Source organism: Orycteropus afer, unplaced genomic scaffold (genome assembly GCF_000298275.1).
Source record: "Orycteropus afer afer isolate SDZICR_OR568_19922 unplaced genomic scaffold, OryAfe1.0 scaffold00063, whole genome shotgun sequence".
Lineage (NCBI taxonomy): Eukaryota > Metazoa > Chordata > Mammalia > Tubulidentata > Orycteropodidae > Orycteropus > Orycteropus afer.
Window position 1 is genome coordinate 10,790,495 of NW_006921650.1, and position 18,976 is coordinate 10,809,470.

Genomic DNA, 18,976 nt, shown 5'->3' on the forward strand with positions numbered 1-18,976 from the left:
GGTAAACATCTTTCTGGTATTCTTTGCTTTCAGCCAAGATCTACCTGACATTAACAATGGTATCCTTTGTTTCACACCTTCTTCTGACTCTAGCTTAAGTTTCTGGAATTGCTCTGTCAATATCCTACTCCAATTGTTTTTGAATGATGTTCAGCAAAATTTTAATTATATGCGATATAAATGATATTGTTCAGTAATTTCTGTATTTTGTTGGATCACCTTTTGGAATGGGTACAAATATGGATCTCTTCCAGTTTGTTGGTCAGTTAGCTGTCTTCCAAATTTATTGGCATAAATGAGTAAGCACCTCCAGTGCTGCATCTCTGTGTCGACACATCTCTATTTGTATTGCATCAGTTCTTGGAGCCTTGTTTTTTCCAATTCTTTCAATGCACCTAGGACTTCTTCCCTCAATACTACTGGTTTTTGATCATATATGGCCTCTTTAAGTGGTTTAATGTTAACCAGTTCTTTCTGGTACAATGACTCTGTGTGTCCTTTCCATCTTCTTTTGAGGCTTCCTGCATCATTTAATATTTCGTCCATCGAATTTTTCCATATGGCAATTCAAGACTTGCATTTTTCTTCAGTTCCTTCAGCTTAAGAAATTCTGAGTGTGTTCTTCACTTTGGGTTTTCTGACTCCATGTCTTTGTACATTTCATTATAATACTTTACTTTGTATCCTGAAACTGGCCTTTGAAATCTTCTCTTCAGCTCTCTTTTATCTTGTCATTTCTCCATTCACTTTAGCTACTCTCTTTTCCATATCAAATTTCAGTCTCTTCTGACATCCATTTTAGTCTTTCCTTCCTTTCCTGTCTGTTTAATGACCTTTTGTTTTCCTCATTCATGATATTTTTGATGTCATACCACCACTTGTATGGTCTTTGGTCAGTGATATCCAATGCATATCAAACCAATTTTTAGATGGTCTCTAAATTAAGGTGGGATATAATCACTTTGGCTCTAGTGGATTTGTTTTAATTTTTTTCAGCTTCAACTTGAACTTGCATATGAGCAATTGATGGTTTGTTCCATAGTCAATTCCTGGCCTTCTTTTGACTGTTGATATTAAGCTTCTCCAATGTCTCTTTCCACAGATGTAGTCAATTTGATTCCTATGTATTCCATCTGGTGAGATCCAGATGTATAGTCGCTGTTTATGTTGAAAAAAGGTATTTGCAATGACTAAGTCATTGGCCTTGCCAAATTGCATCATGTGATCTCCATTGCTGTTTCTATCACCAAGGCCATATTTTCCAACTACTACTTCATTTCCAACTTTTGCATTCCAATCACCAATAATTATCAATATATTTCAACTGCATATTTTTTCAACTTCAGACTGCAGAAGTTGGTAAAAATATTTAGTTTCTTTATCTTTGGCTTTAGTGGATGTTGTTGTTATATGCCGTTGAGTAGGACCCAACTTATAGAGACCCCTCCTTGGGTTTCCAAGGCAGTATCACTATGGAAGTAGATTGGCCCATCTTCCTTCCAAGGAGTGGCTGGTGGGTTTGAACCACCAGTCTTCTGGTTAGCAGTCAAGTGCCTTAGCACTAAGCTACCAGAGTTCCTTTTAGTGGATAGTGTGTAAATTTAAATAATAGTTGTATTAACTGGTCTTCCTTGTAGGTATATGGATATTATCCTATCACTGACAGCATTGTATTTCAGGATAGATCTTGAAATGTTCTTTTTGACAAAGAATGCGACTCCATTCCTCTTCAATTTGTCATTCCCAGTATAGTAGACTACATGATTGTCTGACTCAAACTGGCCAATATCAGTCCATTTCAGCCTAACTTAGCTTAGGATAAGGAACTCTGGTAGTATAATGGTTAAGGCACTGGCTGCTAACAAAAAGATCAGTGGTTTAAACCCACCAGCTGCTATGTGGTAGAAAGATGAGACAGTCTGCTCCTGTCAAGATTTACAGCCTATATCCAATGGAAGTTGCTACAAGTTGGAATCAACTCGATAGCAGTGAGTGAGTGAGTAATGCCTAGAATATATCTATCGCTTTGTGTTCCATTTCATTTTTCACAACTTCTAATTTTCTTAGATTCATACTTGCTACATTCCACATTCCAATTATTAATGAATGGCTGTAACTGTTTTTCTCATTTTGAGTCCTGTCAGATCAGCAAATGAAGGTCCTGAAAGCTTTGTTCCATCTATGTCATTAAGGTTGACTCTGCTTTGAGGAGGTAGCTCTTCACCAGTAATATTTTGAGTGCCTTCTGACCTCAGGGGCTTATCTTCCAGCATTGTATCAGACAGTGTTTCACTGTTATTCTTAAGGTTTTCAATGGTCTTTTTTTTTTTTTTTTTTTTCTTTTCAGAAGTGGATGGCCCCATCCTTCTTCCAATCTGCCTTAGTCTGGAAGGTCCACTGAAACCTGTCCACCATGGGTGACCCTGCTGGTATTTGAAATACCAGGAGCATAGCTTCCAGTCTCAGAGCAACATACAAGCTATCACAGTATAACATACTGACAGACAAGTGATGGAATGCGTGTGTTTATCTTACATATTAATACCTCCTAAGTTTTTCTCTATTATCCCATTGCCTAACTAAAAGTGTGCTGGGCACAGTGTGGATATCAAAGAAATATGTCAAAGGATTGATAAACAAACCAACAGGTAGATTTTGGCTTTCTCTCTCTGAAAAGATTAGCCTTTCCCCCCCCCCCCCAAAGCTTTCTCTCTTTGGAAAGAATTCAGGCCACAGCACAAATCAAGCATTAGGAGTGTTTACCTTCTGAGTTATTAGCAATGATCCTCAGACCACATGGAACTTCTTTCTCAGTTTGTGCTATTTAATGCCCTTAATTCCTAAATACCAAAACCAAACCCACTGTCATGTAATCAATTCTGACTCATAGTGACCCCCAGTGGGTTGCCAAGGTGGTAAATCTTTACAAAAGCAGATTGTTTCATCTTCCTGCCATAGAGCAGCTAGTAGGCTTGAATTGCCAAACTTTTGGTTAGCAGTCAAATGCCTTAGGCACTGTGCTACCAAAACTCCTTTAATTTCTAAATAGGCAGGAACATAAGACTGGAGGAGAGCTGAATCTCCACTCCTGGTAGGCTTAGAAACAGAGGAGAGCATTATTGCTTTTCCAGGCTTTCCAGGATTATTCTCATGCCCGTTTTCTCCATAATTTCAGGCCCTAGATTGGAACCAGGAGATTCTTGGTTTACCCAGAGATGCTCTTAATATATTGTAATACTGGAGTAACAGGCTTAGAAAATGGATCATGGGTTTGGACTCTGGCTAACTCAGCCTCAGTGCTCAAGAGTGTTTTATCCTTACCAACGCAACTGTGGGGAAAAACAGAATTCAAGGTGGATATGTGGTTTAAATAGGAGCTCTGGTAGCGTAGTGCCTAAGGCACTTGACTGCTAACCAGAAGGCTGGCAGTTCAAACCTACCAGCCACTCTTCGGAAGGAAGATGGGGCAATCTACTTCTGTAGTGATACTGCCTCGGAAACCCAAGGAGGGGTCATTACAAGTCAGGTCCAACTTGATCATACATCACAACAACAACAATGTGGTTTAAAAGATTTTTGTATTATTGCAAAGTATGTAGCAGATTTTCTGACATTAGCTCAAAGGCCAGAAATGAGGCTTCATTAGTTACTCCTATTACCTCCTAAAATATCCTTTAGTTACTGTATCATATAGTGTTTGACAGAAATTTGTGTATTGAAGAGATTTCTGTAAGGATGTAAGTACTATACCATCTTTTGTGAATGCTTACATTTTACAAGGTTATTAGACTAAATTAAACACCAAATCTATTGCTCCATTTTTCTTATCATTGAATGGTGCCTAAGCCATTTGACTGCTAACCAGAAGGCTGGCGGCTCAAACCCACCAGCCACTCCTCAGACGAAAGGATGGACAGTCTACTTCCATAGTGATACTGCCTCGGAAACCCAAGGAGGGGTTGCTATGAGTCAGATCTGACTCGATGGCAGTGAGTTTGGTTTTGGTTTGTTTTCCTTTCCTCTAACTGTTTAGTGACATTCCCCAGAGCATGTATCCCGACCTCCTTATTGAGAGAAGTTGAGTGGACAGGTTGAGTGTATATACCATCAATAAAGCATACAAGCACAGTTCACGATCCAGTATGTTCATCAAAGCTGAGACCTGAGGTAGAAATCTTAGGCATATGACGATACAAACTAGGAAATGAATAGGCCCAAGAGATCATGCAGAAACAGATAGACTCCTTAAGAATGTAGAACTATTGACTCACTGGTGGTGAAGTTTTGGCAAAACTTGAAAAGTGAGGTTAGAACTAGATAAGCAATGTGGACAGAGTTAGCAAAAATACCACAGCCCTATGGCCCATTGTATTACCCAACATGACTATGTATGGAGATGAAATTGAGTGGTTCCAGTATGTGCCAGAAGGTTAGAGAGCAAGGACTCAGAGTAACAGGAAAGGTGTCATCTAGCCCGCACCTACCTTTTAGCCAAAGAGGCGATTAATGACTAGTACTTTCATGAGTTACTTAAAATAAGAGGGCAAGGTAATGGCGAAGCAGGGACAAACTTTGCTCTCCATCATGCTATCGCATCCATCCATCTATCCATCCATCCATCTAACCATTATGTATTCACATGTTCAATGATTATTGAGAAATTTACAAATACCAATTTCTTACTGAGCCTTACCCTTGAGAAGGTTATAGTTTCCCTCTACTGCCATCAAGTAGATTTGACACACAGTGACCCAATAAGACAGAATAGAACTGCACCATAGGGCTTCCAAGGTTGTAAAGTTTTAAAGGAAAAGATTATCATATATTTCTCTGGCAAGAGTAGCTGGTGGGTCTGAACTGCCAACCTTTTGTCAGTAGCCAAACATTTTAACCACCACATCATTAGTGTTCACTTAGTTATAGTCTAGTGGGGGAGAACTACACTAGAAACATTGTTTCTAGTTGTAGAATGTGAAAACTATTCATTGTGGTAGAGGGACCTCAAGTTGCTATAGACAATTATTCAGCTTAAATCAGTTAAGAAGAGTTAGAAGAAAAAGCTCTGGTGGTGCTGTGGTTAAAGTGTTGGGCAGCTAACCACAAGGTCCAAACCCACCATCCTCTCCACAAGAGAAAGATGGAGCAGTCTGCTTCTGTACACATTTGTTGCCTTGGAAACCCTGTGGGGCAGTTCTACTTTGCCCTGTAGGGTTGCTATGAGTTGGAATTGAATCAATGGCAGTGGGTTTTTCATTTGGAAGAAAAAGCCAAACTTTCCCACATACCTCTTTTACTGGGTAAATATTTGTTACCTTTTTTGTTGAATGACAGAATGCTTTTATTGATCAAATAGTCTTACAGGAAAATTAAGAGGATGTTTACTTTATGGAATAATTACATTATTTGTAAATACATTTACACAAATAGATAAAGATGAAGATGAAAGGAGCAAAAATAGCTACCTATTCTCAGTACTGGCAGATTTATTAAATAACAATGAATAAAGTTCACAGTAATACAGGTAGACATACAGGGAGATTTGAAGTACAACTCCATCACTGATTCGTCAGTTATTCAAATTTCCCTTCTCAGTTTGCCTAAAGAAGGAAGCAGGAAGACTACTTAACAGGAAAAATGAAAACACTTCGGAAATGAAAGAAAACTTCTTGTTAATCATTGTCAGTAATTCATCAAAATGTTGAAAATAAATTATAAAATGAATATGGCAGTTATTTTGAGTCATTTTTAAAATAGGTAGTGCCAGTTGGCATTTCACATTATACTTCAGTGAGAATAATTTAGCAATTATTTTCACAATTAGTATTTTCAGACTACTTGCGATCTTACAGATATACTTGTTGTATATATGGATATGAAAAGCTTGGTGTGAAAAATAATATTTTCTTTCTTCACTAAGAGTTTCATATTCGTGCATATGAAATGTATCTCTATAAGATTTCAAGTATTCTGATTACAGTAAAGAATTTAAATAGAAATACAGATATCTCCCAGCAAATTATTCTTCTTATTATAATGATTAGTAATACCCTTTAAGCTTGTGTACCAGAAATGTGCCAAGCATTTCACACTTGGTAGCCCCTTCATATTCACAATAACGCTATGAAGTATGCTCTATTATTACCCTATTTAAAGTTATGGGAGACAAGCACAGAAATTCAAGCCAGATTCATAAGAAGATATAGAACAAGAAACCAGTGCTGATGTCAAATGGATCTTGTCAGAAGAATATCAGATAGATGTTTACCTATGTTTTACAGACTATGCAAAGGCATCTGACTGTGTAGATGATAACAAATTATAAATAACATTGTGAAGAATGAGAATTCCAGAACACTTAATTGTGCCCACGTTGAACCTGTATGTAGACCAACAGGCAGTGATTCAAACAGGACAAATGAATACTGCTTGGTTTAAAATCAGGAAAGCTGTGTGCCAAGGTTGTATCCTTTCCCCATACTTATTCAGTCCGTACCCTGAGCAAAAAACTGAAAAGCTTGACTATATCAAGAAGGACCTAGAATCAGCATTGGGGAAAGACTCACTAACAAGATGAGATATACAGATGATACAAAATTGCTTGCTGAAAGTGAACAGGACGTGAAGCACTTATTGATGAAAATCAAAGACTATTACCTTCAGTATGGATTACCCCTCAATGTCAAGAAAACAAAAGTCCTCACAACCTGACCAATAAGCAACATCATGATAAATGCAGAAAAGACTGAAGTTTTCAAGGATTTCATTTTATTTGCTTCCACTATCAACAGCCAAGGATCAGCAGTCAAGAAATCAAATGATGCATTGGATTGGGAAAATGTGCTTTAAAAGTACTCTTTAAATGTTAGAGAGCAAAGATGTCACTTTGAGGAGTAAGGTACAATCAATCAAGCATGGTGTCTTCAGTTGCCACATATACATATGAAAGTTGGATAACGTATAAAGGAGACTGAAGAATGGATGTATTTGAGTTATGGTGCTGGCAAAGAATATTGACTATACCATGGACTGCTAGCAGAATGAACTTGTCTGTCTTGGAAGAAGAATAGCCAGAGCGCTCCTTCGAAGTGAGGATGATGAGACTGTCTCATGTGCTTTGGGTGTGTTATCAAGAGGGTCCTACCCCTGGAAAAGGGCATTAGGCTTGGTAAAGCAGAGGGTCAGTGACAAAGCAGACCCTCAGTGGGACGGACTGACGCGGTGGCAGCAACAATGGCTCCAGCACAGCAGTGTTTACGAGGATGGCACAGAACCGGGCGGTGTTTCATTCTGTTGCACACTAGTTTGATATGAGTTGAAACCAATTCAGAGGCTCCTAACAACAACAACAACACGGACAAGGGACACACACATTTAGAAACTTGCTCAACAAGAGAGAGCACAACTTGAATTATAACTCAGATTGCCCTAACTCTAGAGCTATTTTATCTCCGTGCACATAGCTACTCCAATTACTTAACCTTTATCCAGATTGAATACAAGTATGGCTGTCTCTGTTAACTTAGCTGTGGATTTTGGACGATACACGGTTCTTAACTCCCAGAGAGAATAAGAGGACTACTTTTAATTTTTAAGATCTGTAAAGCTCTTGAAGCTAAGATCTAGGCACTAGGAAAATACAAGGTGGTAGTTCTGTTTGTACTAGTTGTGAGTTTGTTCTCTGACTATGAAAAAGGAAGAAAAGAAATCTATTGCTGTTCTTCATACATACTTGGTGATAACACCAGCTTAGAGCTTTGAGGACTCAATTTATATTCTTTGCGTGAAAACCACATTTGACCTTTCACTGTTATGTATGAGAGATTGCTCTAAGAATTCTAATATTCCCTAACCTGTTCTATTTTATTGGCTCCAAATAAAATCCTGCTTTAAAGAGAGTGCATTTTTCTCCTTCTCCAATCAAGTGGTTGTCACTTATTCAGAAATCTCTTGGGGCTCCCATTGTAATTCAGTGTCTCTGTAACAGACTGGGTGATACAAAGTTCCTTTTAGAGAGTCTTTCTTTCTCTGTTCTTCCTCCCTCCCTTTTTTTACTTTCTGGCTCCCTCCCTTCTTCTGTGTTTTCTCTATGCTTTCTTTTCTTTTTTGGGATAGGTAGAAAAAAATTAGTCTTTGAAAACTGACCGATTTGAATGCCACCCTCTGATGACAGTCTAAACTCTCAGAATTTCAGTTATCTCTGTACAAAATAAGGCGGATAATAAGTAGCTTGTAGGATTTCAGTGAAGATAAAATAACTTAGGACATTATATGGTCAAAAGCAGGTATTCAATGTTTGGGTGTGGTGTGTGTTTGTATGTACACGCTCACACATGGCTGTACGCATGCACCACTAGAAACTTATTTTAAAATAATTCCTTTCTCGCACGAGTCTACACAGCAACTTTATTTTTCTGATAAAAATTTGAACAAATGAAGTTAGTCCTTATTGTCTTCAGCTTACCATCTCACACAAGAGCCCAAACCCTGCTAGGCAATTCAAATATGGTTTACATAATTAGGATTTTCAGATATTTCGGTCTCATAGTACATACTTTTTTTCCTTTTGAACTATTTAAGAATTTCACCTGTTATCATTATTACCTGTTATTATTAGTAATATTAATTAGCATTAATATTACTAATATTGATTTCCCAAAAGTTGTGAATGACTTTTCTTGTAGAAAAGAATGGTCTTTGCATTCTAAAGCATCTGGTATGGTGGTTGTTACTTAGAAGAAACTCAAAAACTAGTTGTTAGATAAGTGAAATTAATTAACAATAAAGGCAGAGAACATTTTCCCATTGCATACATACATAGGACTGCCTACACTGGTCATGTAAGTTATATCACAGAAAACTAAAATATTAGAATGATGGTGGAATAAGCTAGAATTTTAGAACAATCTTTACTATTTATTTTAAGGGGGGGATAACAGCTACACACAGATTCACAATGAGAATGACAGATCTTGACTTTTGATGCTCTGTTATCACACCATAATACTTGTTTTCTTTACACATTGTTGCAAAGCAAGCACCAGGTTCCTAGAACTGGAATAGAACACAACCAAAAAGGCCTTTCAATGAGTGCCCACGTAGGTGTTGTCACCTGCTTCCTGAGTTTGAAAGGGAATATTCCTCTCTCTTATTAATGATTCATTCAAGATGCCCAAATAAGAAAAATTACAATAAATGTGTGGAGCTGTCTCTGTGTAGCATGCTTTGGGGACAACTCAGCATCATTTTTAATTTGAAAGGAATGAAGAATTTCTTACTCACTGGTAAGATACTGGGTGTTTATTACATCTCTGTTCATGAAGCAGCAATAAATACTTGAAGTTTGCTTATGTAACTGCCTATTTTGGACATGCTTCCTCATTGGCTGCATTTGAACAGAGATTATTTCTGAGGAATACATTTGTTTTCACTAGAACCACAGTTTATCAGCATTCTGCTCCATCTATTCATCTTCCTCGGCATAAATTAATACCAGCTCTTCCACCATAAAAAAAAAAAGAAAAAGAAAAAGAAAAACTTTAGAAAGACAATAAGGCAGTCCCAGGTGCAATCTAAAATAAAAACAATAGCAACTATTGCTTTATTGCTTAATTTTGCTTATTGGCCACGGAGGCAAAAAGGGGCAGGTGTAATTTCCAGATTGCTCATCAATCAGATACAGGTGTTGCATTACACACATTTATAAAGGTCATGGATTTGTTCACAGACTTATTTGACAGTCAATGAAACAAGAAAACACATGCAAACCAGTGAGACTTCTAGGGAACCACACTTTATTAGCCCACTGAGATGTAAGGGCTACCACCTTCTAATAGAGAACTTTCTATGCCTCACTACTGAACCAGGCAGCATATTCATGTGGGAAGAAAAAGAGGGTGCATGAGATGCTGTGTAGATTTGCCTTGGGTAAGAAAAGTTGTTGAACCTATTAAAGCACAATCTTTAGCCTATACATGCTTTTGTCTAGCAAATGCTTGTTTATAAATAAATGCATGAATGAATGAAGTGGAGTGAAGGAATGGCTATCTTTGAATTTTTCTCACTCTTAGCCTGGTTATTTATCATGCTAAAGAGCATACTGGAAAGCCTGAAAAGTGCATGGTATAAGAATAATCTAATCCATGAAATTATATGCAATATCTGAGCTCACATTGAACCAAATGACAAAAATGAGGTCTTGTTATGAGTTGGAATAGACTTGATGGCAGTGGGTTTGAGGTTTGGGATGAAAAATTTCAAGACTCTCAATTCCCTGATCACTTAGCATAAGACAGCAGCAGCCTTCCAGAAAAGTAAGACCTACTGACAGATCATATTTACAGTCATTTGATTGACTGGCTATTCAAGAGTAAAATTTCTGTATTTGAAAGGAAGTAGACGTTGGAATGTGCATGCTGTGTAGGTGTATAAAATATGATGAGAAAATGAGTTTTCTTCCTCAAGACCTACAACACTGTCCCATTTATAAAGGTAGTAATTACCGCCCCATCAATTCAGCCCACAGATATGTATAACTATAATGAATATAGACATATTGCATTCATCTAAATTGAATACATTTAAATGAATATATCCATTGTGCATTAGACAGGAAGTACTTTCATTTAGCCATTACTCTTGCTGTAACTACTTATTGTAAAAATGCAATTAATAGTGTCTGACATTTCATTTTCTAATATAAGAGAAATCAATGAAAAATGTCAGGTAACTAAGTTTTCAAGAAAGTTGCTAGTGACATCTGCTCAATTACAACCTTTTTTTTTTTTTTTTTTAATTCAACATTTGTCACAGCTATCTAGGGGAGAAAGTCATTAAGAGCTGCTGACCTAGACATTGTTTCACTGTTTGCTTGGGAATTGATTGCAAATATGTTTCCTTCAAATACTTTTAGGTGACTGCCAGGCAAGTGCTCATACTTTAACCCTCTCAGACTATTCTGATATTGATCTGCTTATTATCTTCATAAGCAGAACTAAAAGTTCTGAGGAGATATATTAAAGTGGTACATAGTCAATGGCTTTGTTTTTAAGAACAAGCAAGCCAGATAAATGCTGGAACTCCAAGGGCTTTTTCTCTCTGCTTTCCTAAGTATCTGCTCTCATGTCTGATAACATGTCTGCTATATTTGGTTTACATATTCTGTAACCAGAGATGTTTAAAAAGTGATTGTATTCACAAAAACACCCCATTATTTCAAACTGGATGCTCCTAGCTTCTCTCTCTTGAAATTCTAATAGGGACTTGACTTTCAAACTTGAAAAAGCTAGCAATTGTAAAAGTAGTATGCTTTATAGGAACTCTGTGTCTCAAATCTTGAAATATTAACTTCAAGGAGGGAAAATGTGTCAAAGTAAGAAAATCTATTAAAAACACGAGTTTACATTGAGAGAAAGTCATTCTCTTGGGCCAAAAGAAAGGCTATACACTAGAATATGTTTATTTCAGGATCACGAAATGGTGTACAAAAGCTTGTCTTCATTTTCATACAAGTTGGCAGAAATATTTGTTACTCATATTTTATCTATAAACGCTTTTCACATAGAACTTTTCAAAACTTGAGTTAGTAGCTTCCGAAATCCTCCAAAAAGGCAGACTCTATCAGTTTTATGGATATGCTCTTGTTTTAAAAACAAATTAAGAGACACTTATCACTTAAAGTCAGAAAGCCTGATTGGCAGGAGATGGGACAACTATAAAGTGTGTCAAGACATCGATACAAATGCTGTAGCTCACCCAGATTGTGACTAAAAATCTACAGTAGAAACATTATGAAAACTGGAGGATGCATACTTATGGATAACACTTAGGACCAACTTAATAAGCCATATAGTTGTGCTTCAATCTAGCGAGTGTGTGCGTGCATGTGCACTGTGCCTCATATAGAGCCAGGCTGAAAAGAAAGCCAGCTGCAATAGAAGAGATCCTCCTGGCCATTAACAGAGTAACCTAATAAAAAACTTGAAATTAAGAAACAAAAAAAAGCCCTTATAATTATACAGAAAAGTAATTGGAAAAAACATCAAAAATCCTTTTCCAGATAAGGAAATTTAAGACTAGAGAAGTTCATTGGATTACTCGGTTCATGCAAGTAGATAAGTAGGAGACATGGATTGAGAAAACAAGTCCTTGATTTTTATCTTTAGATCCAATGGCAGAGCAATTAATTTTATGTTTTTTCCCCCTCATTTGGAAAATTAGGTTGTCTAGGGGACCATATTTTTCTGTCTCTGAAACGTGAGATGTATGAATGTATATCCTGAGTCTTTACAATACCAAAACCACTGCCACTGAGTTGATTCTGACTCATAACGACCCTTTAAAATGGAGTAGGACTGCCCCATAGTGTTTCCAAGTCTGCAAATCTTTATGGAAGCAGACTACTTCATTGTTCTGCAGAACGACTGGTAGGTTCAAACTCTCAACCTTTCAGTTAGCAGCAGAATGCTTTAACTACTATTCCACCAGAGCTCCTATCATTAAGATACAACTATTTTATATCTTACATAGACAGACAGGTAGATAGAACTTGCAGTTTCTTCAGTTTCTCAAAGCATATATTTTATGTATCAACTCCCATGAAGATGACACAGTCAAAATCAATTTAACAACATATTTAATAATTACGTTTTTATTCCTCGAGTATCAGGAATAGAAATTTTTCATTTTCAGATCATTTCCTAGATAAAGGCATAACTACCATCAATAAAGGACCACTTCTGTCTTTTATTATCCCCTTATTTATTTATTTTTTTTTTTAAAGCATTTAGAGCTTTACTAGTTGATAGATTGCTAGTTAGAGATAGTTACAATGAATTGAGCACAAGCTAACTTTAGAAAGGAGAAAACTCGTTACTTCTCTGAGACAGGAGAAACATTCCAGATGGAATGGAAGACAAAGTAAAAGGTAAAAGAATTCACACTTAAAGACTTTGCTTAGTGGGTAAGACATTTGGCTGCTAACCCGAAGATCAGCAGTACAAACCCACCAGCTGCTCTGCGGAATGAAGATGGGGTGATCTACTTCCACAAAGATTTACAGCCTTGGAAACCCTATGGGGGTCTTAGTCAGAATTGACTCAATGGCAGTGAGTTTGGTTTTGGTTATTATACTGTCCTTAAGGAACATTGGCAATGCAGTGGTTAAAACACTTGGCTGCTAATAGAAAGGTCAGCAGTTAGAACCCACCATCCCCTCCAGAGAAGAAAGATGTGGCAGTCTGCTTCTGTAAAGATTTACAGCCTTGGAAAACCTATGGGGCAGTTCTACTCTTCCAATAGGGTTACTATGAGTTGGAATCAATCCATCCTCAGTGGGCTTTGGCTATGTGCCCTTAAGGAGCCCTGGTGGAACAATGGTTAAACACTGGGCAGCTAACCAAAAGGTGAGCAGTTGGGACCCACCTAGCAGCTTAGCAATGAGGATCTCCTCCTGTAAAGATTGTTATTGATGCTGTTGTGTGCCATTAAGCTTATTCTGACTCATAGTGACCCTGTATGACAGAGCATAAATTCTCCATAGAGCTTCCTAGGCTATAATCTTTATGGGAGCAGATTGCCCTGACTTTTCTTCCACAGGACAATTGGTGGGTTTGAAATACTGACCTTTCAGTTAGTAGCATAGTGATTAACCATCACATTATCAGGGCTCCTTTCCTTAAAGATTAAAAACCAAAAAAACAAATCTATTGCCATCGAGTCCATTCTGACTCATAGTGACCCTATGGAACATGGTAGAACTGCCCCACAGGGTTTCCAAGGCTGTGAATCTTTACAGAAACAGCTTCCCTCATCTTTCTCCCATCGAGAATCTGGTGGCTTCAAACTGTCGACCTTTTTGATTAGGAGACAAATATTTTTACCACTGTACCACCAGAGCTCCTTCACTTAAAGATTACAGCCTTGAAAACCCTATGGGGTAGTTCTCTGTCACATGGGGTGGCTATGAGTCAAAATCAAGTGGATGGCACATAACAGCAACAATGTTACCCTTGAAGGAGTTTGGTGTAGGGTAGGGACTTAATTGTGTTGTGAAGAGTTGAATGAGTTACTGTCCTTCATTACTGGGCAAGGTAATATAACACTCAAAAGACTCTCAGACCACCTGTTGTTAGTAAGTGCACAATCCTTGCTATGCTTGACACCATTGTTGCAGCCACAGTGTCAATCCATCTTGTTTAGAGTCTTGTGCCCCCAGCCCCACTTTTTTTTTTTTTTGCTCTCCCTCTATTTCACCAAGCATGATATCCTTCTCCAAGGACTGGTCCCTTTAAACAGCATGACCAAAATACATTAAAATAAAATCTGGCCATTCTCACTTCTAAGAACCATTCTCATTGTATTTCTTCTGGGACAGATCTGTTTGTTCTTCTGGCAGTCCATGGTATTACAGTATTCTTCACCAACAGGGCAGTTCCAAGGCATCAATTCTTCTTCACTTTTCCTTATTCATTATTTACTTATCACATTCATGTGAAGCAAATGAAAACCCCATGGCCTGGGTTAAGAAAACCTTAGTCTTCAAAGTGACATCTTTGCTCTTCAGCACTTTAAAGAGGTATTTTGCCACAAAATTGTCCAGTACAATATGACATCTAATTTCTTGACTCCTGCTTCCATGGGTGTTGATTATGGATCCAAGTAAAGTGAAATCTTTGACAACTACAATCTTTTTTCCATTGATCATGATGTTGCTTATTGGTCCAGTTGTGAGAATTTTTATCTCTTCATGTTGAGGTGTAATCTGTGCTGCAGACTGCAGTCTTTGATCTTCATCAGTGCTTGAAGTCATCCTCAGTTTCAGCAAGAAAACTGTATTATCTGCATATTGCACATTGTTAAATGAGTCTTCCTACAATACTGATGCTTCATTCTTCTTCCTGTAGTCCACTTTCTCAGATACAGACTGAATAAACATGGTGAAAGGATATAACCCTGACACACATCTTTCCTGATTTAAACCATTCAGTGCCTCTTTCTTTGGTAGAACAATGGCCTCTTGGCCTATATACAGTTTCCTCATGAACACAATCAAGTGTTTTGGAATTCCCATTCTTCACATTATCCATAATTTGTTATGATCCACACAGTCAAGCACCTTTGTGTAGTCAACAAAATACATCTTTGCTTTCAGCCAAGATCATCTGACATCAGCAATGATAGCCTTCATTCCACATAATTTTCTGAATCCCCCTTGAATTTCAGGCAGTTCCTTATCAATCTATTGCTACAACCATTTTTGAATTATCTTCAGCAAGATTTTACTTGCATTTGATAGTAATGATATTGTTCAATAATTTCTGCATTCTGTCAGATAACCTTTCTTTGGAAAGGGTACAAATATGAATCTCTTTCAGTCAGCTGGCCAGGTAGCTGTCTTCCAAATATCTTGGCATAAACAATTAAGTGCCTATAGTGCTGCATCCGTTTGTTGAAACAGCTCAGTGAGTATTCCATCAATTCATAGAGTCTTGTTTTTCACCAACTGCTTGGATTTCTTCCTTCAATACTATTGGTTCTTCATCACATGCTACTTTATGAAATGGTTGAACATCAACCAATTCTTTTGGAACAGAGATTCTGTGAATTCCCTCCATCTTCTTTTGATGCTTCCTGCATTTGTCAATATTTTGCCTATAGAATCCTTCTATATTGCAACTCCAGGGTTGATTTTTTTCTTTGTTTCTTTCAGCTTGAGAAATGCTGGGCATGTTCTTTCCTTTTGGTTTCTTACTCCAGGTGTTTGCACATTTCATTGAAATGCTTTGTCTTCTTCAACTTCCCTTTGAAAGGTTCTGGTAAGATCTTTTAGCTCATCATTTCTTCCATTTACTTTAGCTACTGTCGATTCAAAAACAAGTTTTAGAGTCTCTTCTGACATCCATTTTGGTATTTTCTTCCTTTCCTATCCTTTTGCTTTCTTCATTTATGACTTTACTATTAAAAAAACCAAACTCACTGCCATCAAGTCAATTCTAACTCATAGCTACCCACTTTGGGATTATGACATGGTAAATGTTTACAGAAGTAAATTGTCCAATCTTTCTCCCACCGAGTGGCTGGTAAGTGTGAACCTCCAACCTTCTGGTTAGCAGTCAAATGCCTTAGGCACTACGCCACCAGACTGCCTTACTTTACTTTACTGTATGATATATACTAATACTTTATCATATGTCCTTTACTATATGTACTAATAAGGAGCTCTGGTAGCATAGTGCCTAAGGCACCTGACAGCTAACCAGAAGCTTAGTGGTTCAAACCCACCAGCCACTCCTCAGAAGAAAGGTTGAGCAATCTACTTCCATAGTGATACTGCCTCGGCAACCCAAGGAGGGGTCGCTATGAGTCAGGTCTGACTCAATGGCACATAACAACAACATATGTACTAATAAATAAGAAGCCATATCAACTTTAGAAGGGAAGTGATTCGTATTTCACATTCCTCTTCTATTATTGCTGGTCATTATTTCTGACTGCTAACTAAGGTAGTAATTATGATCCTTTCCACATTGTTCCTCTAAATATTCTTTGTGACTCTTTTCCCAGGCCATCTGTCTTGGACTTCCTGCTCCTTGTTTCAGAGATTTTACACAAAGTCTGACTTTAGTATGAATTGGCCAAAGCACAATTTCTTTCTCTAAAATTCATTCCTATAGAATCTTTTGCTTCCATTAATTATGGTATGCAAGATCATGACGCTGGTTTTTGTCTCCTTAAATGTCCTGTGACAACTCTGGACTGGAATCTGTATCCTCTTCAGTGGCTACATCCATCAGCAAATGTGTTTTCCATGCTAACTGCAATGACTACAAGGGCACTCACACCCTTTTAGTAGGAAAAACATATGTCTTCTAAAGTATGAAAAGATGACTGTTCTGGTTACCTAGTGCCACTCTGACAAGAAATATACCACAAATGGGATAGCCTTAACAGTTAGGAGTTTATTCTTTCAATTTGGATGCTTTAAGTCCAAGTTCAAAGTGCCAGGCTCTAGAGGCTGGGTGAAAACTTGTCAACCTTGGGATCCAGCTCTGCCTCCTGCTCCTGGCCCACTGGAGCTAGAGGTATTTCTTCACTCAGATAGCTGCTGGCTGCTGAGGCTGAGAAGCCCCAAGGTCAACAAGTAAAAAGGCACAGTCCCGATGTTACCAAACCACAAGGCAGGCCATTAACTTAAGTCCATTGTAAGTCCCAAAGTCGGCAGAGCATAGCAGGCTACTGAGCAATGACACAGCTACATGTAGGGTCCAAGTGTGCCATAAGCTAGAGACCATTCTCAAAGCTTCTCCTTATACACAGGAAGCAGACCACATACCCAAAGGCAGCTACTCAGCTGCTCACAGTAGATTCCACCATGGAGTTGATTACCAGTCTCATCATGGGGAATACTACATCCAGCTGCCCAGCCACTCAACCAGGCCTAGCCAAGTTGACACACAACGTAACCACCACAATGACCTCATTGACAAAACCAAGAATGCCTTTAAAGATCTAAATAAACACCATTGGGCAGCAGCTCAGACAGGTATCTCTCTTCATTTACTGCACACACAAATAGTATGATGGCTTCCCCTTGGATGCACTGTAGAGGTAGGAACACCAAGGGCCAGACAAAGGAGAAAATAAAATGGAGATGAGGAGTACAAAAATAGACATGGAGGTAGCTAGAAAAAAGAGACTTCTGGGGGAATAGAAGAGCACAAGTTTATCTCATGGAGAGAGTGCACGATAAGGTTAACTAGGGGAAAAGAATCAGGCATATGTTGTTGGAAAATATAATTAAGTTGAAGTAAAAAGAAGAACCACAAATGTTTTCTGCAGTCCCAAGTAATTTTATATACAGAAGGTATTTGTGATGGGATGGGAGATATAGTTCTTTCAGAATTGTTCACAGTGTAAAATTTATTTGCGGAAAACAAAGTATAAGAAGGTCAACAGTATTTATAGCTATGAAAATCAGTATTTCATGGACTTGATCTTGACTTTTACATTCTTTGGGACTGACCGAAATCAGATCAGCATTCCTCAATTGAAAGCCCTTTGTCTTGGATATTTTTCAGGAGTTCAAGTATTTTGTAGTAAATTTAAGAGATTTATGATCTCTAGTGGAGATTTTACAGGTTGAGAGGAATTCAAAGCTTGGACATAAATCCATCAAACATTTATTAAACTTCTTACTGTGTTGTTATTGCTATACAGGAAATATAAAAGACTTGGAAGGTGTTTTCCATATACTGAAATAATGTAAGTTAGGTAATGCAGCTAAAACATGACAAAATAAAAGAGAATTTTTCAAACAAAATAGACTAAGAGCATTGGGAAGGGAGGAAGATTAGAGTCAGAACCTTTGAACTAACCACTTGAAGACTCTATAACTTCAGTGAATCACTTAACTTCTCTCTCTGTGTGCATAGAGTTTTGTCATGTGTGTAATATGCACCTGGAACTGTATATATTATATAAACAAACAAACAAAAAAAACTTACTGTCATCAAGTCAGTTCTGGCTCATAGCAACCCCCATTGGGTTTCCAAGGCTGTAAATCTTTACAGAAGCAGACCATCTCATCTTTTTTCCATGGAAGAGCTGGTGGGTTGGAACCACTGACTTTTTGCTTACCACCCAAATACTTTACTCACTACGCCATCAGAGGCAGCTCTGGTAGCATAGTGGCTAAGACATTTGACTGCTAACCAGAAGGCGGCGGTTCAAACCCACTAGCCACTCCTCGGGAGGAAGATGGGGCAATGTACTCCCATAGTGATACTGCCTCAGAAATCCAAGGAGGGGTCGCTATGAGTTGGGTCTGACACAGTGGCACATAACAACAACAACGCCATCAGAACTCATATATACATATATGTATATGTTTTTGTGTATGTATATATGTTGTTGTTGGAGCTCTGGTAGCGTAGTGGCTAAGGCACTTGACTGCTCACCAGAAGGGTGGCGGTTCAAACCC